Raw genomic sequence first — 6,000 nt, 5'->3', positions numbered from 1 at the left:
TGACTGCTAAGGCTTGATCCATAAATTAATCACATAGGTAGTCTAGCTTACAAAACTAAAACAATCCATATGTTCAAATCAAAGTCCCCTATGCCAACACATTCAGAAATGAAAAGATTGTTTAGTATTTAGCTTAAAAAGTCTGGTGAAGGCCAAAAGGACAAAAAACACTTTTCAATGAGAACAGAAATCCACTAGGTAAAAAGAAAACTAAAAAATATATGTATCTTTTCAAAGATGCAGCCTATGATGTAATACTCATGATCATTTTAAGGAGAACAAAAACTACTTAGCCAACATTTTAACACCACCACAGAAGCTTTGCTATTCGGTATCTTCCCAATTAAGTAGGCTAATTTTGTTGTTTGGCTACTTGAAGAGAACTAGGGCCTATCACTAGGGCCCACCTCTTCTAATGCATTGTGGAAAAATGTGCATCGAATTCTACTAGATGAAGAGCTGAAATGAGAATAACATCCTGGAATTTAAACCATACTCTATTTTCGAAAATGTACATACTATAAAACATTCTACATTCTATCATGATTGCATTGTTTACCGCTATTCGTTGATTTCGGTAGAGCATCCCCTATCTAATTGATGAGCTGTTGTCAAAGCCGAAATGAGTATGACATATGGATATTCGGACAAGGCCAGCTTCTAAGAGCAACTTTATCCTACTTAGTGAATCTGTTATGGGAATGAAGATAGAATGGTAGGGGAGACCAGGGTTGATATGTATACGGATTGGTTGTCACAGTGCTTATTTCTCATCATCTATGTAATAATTTTCAGATGAAACTGATGGCTTTTGATGGAGATGTTTTTTGTTAAAAGATCGTTTGATTGTTTTGATCACGCGGACTGGGACATGTTCCGGGTAGCCTCGGAGAATAATATTGATTCTGTGAGTGAGTTTATAAGGAAGTGCATAGGAGATGTTGTACCACTGTGTCTATTAAAACCTACCCTAACCAGAAACTGTGGATAGATGGCGGCATTTGCACAAAACTGAAAGCTCGAACCATCGCATTTAACCATGAAATGGTGACTGGGAATATGGCCGAACACAAACAGTGTAGTTATTCCCTCTGCAAGGCAATCAAACAAACAAAATGTAAGTATAGAGACAGTGGAGTCGCAATTCAACGGCTCAGACACGAGACGCATGTGGCAGGGTCTACAGACAATCACGGACTACAAAAAGAAAACCAGCCACATCACGGACACTGACGTCTTGCTTCGAGACAAACTAAACAACTTCTTTGCCCGCTTTGAGGAAGTGCCACCGATGTGGCCTGCTACCAAGGACTGTGGGCTCAAGATCTCTGTTGCCAACATGAGTAAGACATTTAAACGTGTTAACCCTCGCAAGGCTGCCGGTCCAGATGGCATCCCCAGCTGCCTCCTCAGAGCATGTGAAGACCAGCTGGCTGGTGTGTTAAACAGACATATTCAATCTCTCCCTATCCCAGTCTGCTGTCTCCAGATGCTTCAAGATGGTCACCATTGTTCCTGTACCCAAGAAGGCAAAGGTAACTGAACTAAATGGCTAATCGCCCCATAGCACTCACTTCTGTCATCATGAAGTGCTTTGAGAGACAGTTGAAGGATCATATCACCTCCACCTTATTGGTCACCCTAGACCCAATTCAATTTGCATACCGCCCCAACAGGTCCACTGACGATGCAATCGCCATCACACTGCACACTGCCCTATCCCATCTGGACAAGAGGAATACCTATGTAAGAATGCTGTTCTTTGAATACAGCTCAGCATTCAACACCATAGTACCCTCTAAGTTTATCATTAAGCTTGAGGCCCTGGGTCTCAACCCCACCCTGTGCAATTGGGTCCTGGACTACCTGACGGGCTGCCCCCAGGTGGTGAAGGTAGGAAACATCTCCACTTCGCTGATCCTCAACACTGGGGCCCCACAAGGGTACGTGTTCAGCCCCCTCCTGTACTCCCCGTTCACTCATGACTGCGTGGCCATGCACGCCTCCAACTCAATCATCAAGTTTGCAGACAACACAACAGTAGTAGGCTTGATTACCAACAGTGACAAGATAGCCTATAGGGAGGAGGTGAGGGCACTCGGAGTGTGGTGTCAGGAAAACAACCTCTCACTCAACGTCAACAAAACAAAGGAGATGATCGTGGACTTCAGGAAACAGCAGAGGGAGCACCCTCCTATCTACATCAACGGGACAGCAGTGGAGAAGGTGGAAAGTTTTATGTCCCTTGGCTTTCACATCACAGACAAACTGAAATGGCCCACCCACACAGCTGATATCTCAAAGTGCTGTACAGAAACCCAGCCTAAAACCCCAAACAGCAAGCAATGCAGGTGTAGAAGCACGGTGGCTAGGAAAAACTCCCTAGAAAGGCCTGAACCGAGGAAGAAACCTAGAGAGGAACCAGGCCATGAGGGGTGGCCAGTTCTCTTCTGGCTGTGCTGGGTGGAGATTATAACAGAACATGGCCAAGAGGTTCAAATGTTCATAGATGACCAGCAGAGTCAAATAATAATAATCACAGAGATTGTAGAGGGTGCAACAGGTCAGCAGCTCAGGAGTAAATGTCAGTTGGCTTTTCATAGCCGATCATTCATAGTATCTCTACCGCTCCTGCTGTCTCTCGAGAGTTGAAAACAGCAGATATGAGACAAGGTAGCACATCTGGTGAACAGGCCAGGGTTCCATAGCCGCAGGCAGAACAGTTAAAACTGGAACAGCAGCACAATCAGGTGGACTGGGGACAGCAAGGAGTCATCAGGCCAGGTAGTCCTGAGGCACGGTCCTAGGGCTCAGGTCCTCCGAGAGAGAGAGAAAAAGAGAGAGAGAGATTGCTTGCATTACAACCCATATGTATATATTGTATTTTATTTTATACCATCTATTGCATCTTGCATCTATGCTGCTCGGTAATAGTTCATCCATATATTTACATGTATACATTCTTATTCTATCTCTTCACTTGGAGAGTGTGTATTAGGTAGTTGTTCTGGAATTCTTAGATTACTTGTTAGATATTGCTGCACTGTCGTAACTAGAAACACAAGCATTTTGCTACACTAGCAATAACATCTGCTAACCATGTGTATGTGACTAATAAAATTTGATTTGGATACTTTGGGATTTTGGCAATTGGGCCCTTTATCTACTTGTGGAAACCATTTCTGTCTCTGTGTCCAGTATGATGGAAGATAGAGGTAGTTTTGCGAGCCAATGCTAACTAGCATGACTGGAAGTCTATGGGGTATCTGCTGGCATGCATGGTGATTTAAAGGGGATTTAAATCTGTGAATTATTTTTTTTAAACTCATTCACCTGGTCAATTCATGTCAGTATGACAAAACATTGAGGCGAGGGGAGTTTGTTTTTCATAGGTGAAAGATGTCTTGCTATTTTCTTGGTAGATGTTTGAATTGTGGGAGTATACAGTACATGAAACATTATGTTTGTTGCAAAGAGGAAAAGGAGAGCTACATTCCAAACCTGTTTCTGCGTTGCTACAGCTGGTCAAGCCATGTGGTAACTAGCATCTTCATTAGCATTGCAGGGCAGGTTAAGGATGGTTTTCACAAAAAATGTGGGGTTGTTTGTCACAATCAACTCCATTATAACCATATTGCTCGGGAACATTGCCACTGCCAATAAATCCCACACTCTTTTGTTCTGTTGCTATAAAGACCTCCCTTCCCAGTAAACACGAACACCTTTGCCCAAAATGTCTATATGTGTTGGGAATATGTAGTGTGGAGAGCGTTTGTACATTGGGAAGATGTCGCTGAGTTATCAGAATAGCATGTTGATTACTGGCCGACGTATAAACAATGTAGAACTTTACAATGTACTAGGTATTCTACACATCTGTGAGACGTCTGGCCAGTTAGCAAATGCTGTCTAAACTGCATCTTCCCGAAGCATCATGAATACATCCGTTGGGCAGAGGTATCTGTGCTATCTGGGTTTGTTGACTCTCTCGCACACACATATATTTTCTTTCATACACCCACACGTGCAAACACACGCATACACACAAATGTACTCAAAATGTCTAATGTTGTTCTCACGGCAAAAAAATGCTGAATTTTGTTTGGAATATCGCTCGATCAAAGAAAGGCTATTTATAAGACTGTTTGCTATGTTACTTCATTTCCTGTTACAAAAGTTACATTGCGACAACCAACCCTATACTGTGTGACATCCAACCCTGCGATGGGTCTGGTTGTCACAAGGGGACAGAGTGTGTTTGATGGCTTATAACAACATATTGGAATAAGATATGATGATAAAAAGGTCTCCATTTCAACCCAAGACTTTGGTCTTTCTCCTAATATTGAAAAGAGGCTTGTAAGATATACTGGTCATGAGAAATAAACACAACAGTAAAAAGTGTGACAACCAACCCTGGTTCTCCTAACAGAAACAGAGCATGACAAATGATAAAGAAATAGGTATTGAACATTAGCATAAGAGAGCAGTGAGTCTAGCATTGTCAGTGTGTGTCAACTCTGGAGCAGCATAACAATAGAGCCAGGACAAATATGTCTGGACAACTATTCAAAAAACGTTTTTTGATTACTGAGAAAGAGCCAGATTAAAATCTAAGAATCGCTGCAATCAACTGGAACCTTGAATAACAACATAGACCTTATCTGCCCGTAATTGAAAACAAAAGCTGAATTGGATCAATAAGCAATGTTTTTCCCCATGATCAAAAGTATGTGGACACCTGCTCGTAGAACATCTAATTTTGAAATCATGGGCATTAATATGGAGTTGGTACCCCCTTTGCTGCTATAACAGCCTCCACTCTTCTGGGAACATTGCTGCTGGGACTTGCTTCCATTCAGCCACAGCAGCATTACTGAGGTCGGGCACTGATGTTGGTCGAATAAGCTCGAAGTCAGTGTTCCAATTCATCCCAAAGGTGTTCGATGGAGTTGAGGTCAGGGCTCTGTGTAGGCCTGTCAAGTTCTTCCACACCGATCTCAGCAAACCATTTCTGTATGGACCTCACTTTGTGCATGGGGGCATTGTCATGCTGAAACAGTAAAGGTCCTTCCCATAACTTTGCCAAAAAGATGAAAGCACAGAATTGTCTAGAATGTCATTGTATGCTGTAGCGTTAAGATTTCCCTTCACTAGAACTAGCCCAAACCATGAAAAGCAGCCCTAGACCATTATTCCTCCTCCACCAAACTTTACAGTTGGCACTACACATTGGGACAGATAGCGTTCTCCTAGCTTCCACCAAACATAGATTCGTCCATTGGACAGCCAGATGGTGAAGCGTGATTCATCACTCCAGAGACCACGTTTCCACTACTCCAGAGTCCAATGGAGGTGAGTTTCACACCCCTCCAACCGACACATGGTATTGCGCATTGGTGATCTTAGGCTTGTGTGCGGCACCTCGGCCATGGAAACCCATTTCATGAAGCTCCCGACAAACAGTAAATGTGCTGACGTTGCTTCCAGAGACAGTTTGGAACTCGGTAGTGAGTGTTGCAACCGAGGACAGACCATTTTTATTTTAACACGATACTCGCTTTAGCACTCAGTGATTCCATTCTGTGAGCTTGTGTGGCCTACCACTTCGCCGCTGAGCCGTTGTTTGTCCTAGACGTTTTCACTTCACAATAACAACAATTACAATTGACTGGGGCAGCTCTAGCAGGGCAGAAATTTGATGAACTGATTTGTTGGAAAGGTGGAATCCTATGATGGTCTCACATTGATAGTCACTGAGCTCTTCAGTAAGGCCATTCTACTGCAAAAGTTTGTATATGAAGATATATGGCTGTGTGCTTGATATTATACACCTGTCAGCAATGGGTGTGGTTGAAATAGCTGAATCCACTAATTTGAAGGGGTGTCCACATAGTTTTCTATACATAGTGCTAGTATTCCATCTGCAAACACTTGCCACGTGTCCACATTCCTGGCATGTTCTCCCTAAACCACAAAGTCTTTATGTTCAACAAGAGA

The sequence above is a fragment of the Oncorhynchus tshawytscha genome, linkage group LG18 (assembly GCF_018296145.1).
Source record: "Oncorhynchus tshawytscha isolate Ot180627B linkage group LG18, Otsh_v2.0, whole genome shotgun sequence".
In the NCBI taxonomy this organism is placed as follows: Eukaryota; Metazoa; Chordata; class Actinopteri; order Salmoniformes; family Salmonidae; genus Oncorhynchus; species Oncorhynchus tshawytscha.
This window is presented reverse-complemented; position numbering follows the sequence as displayed.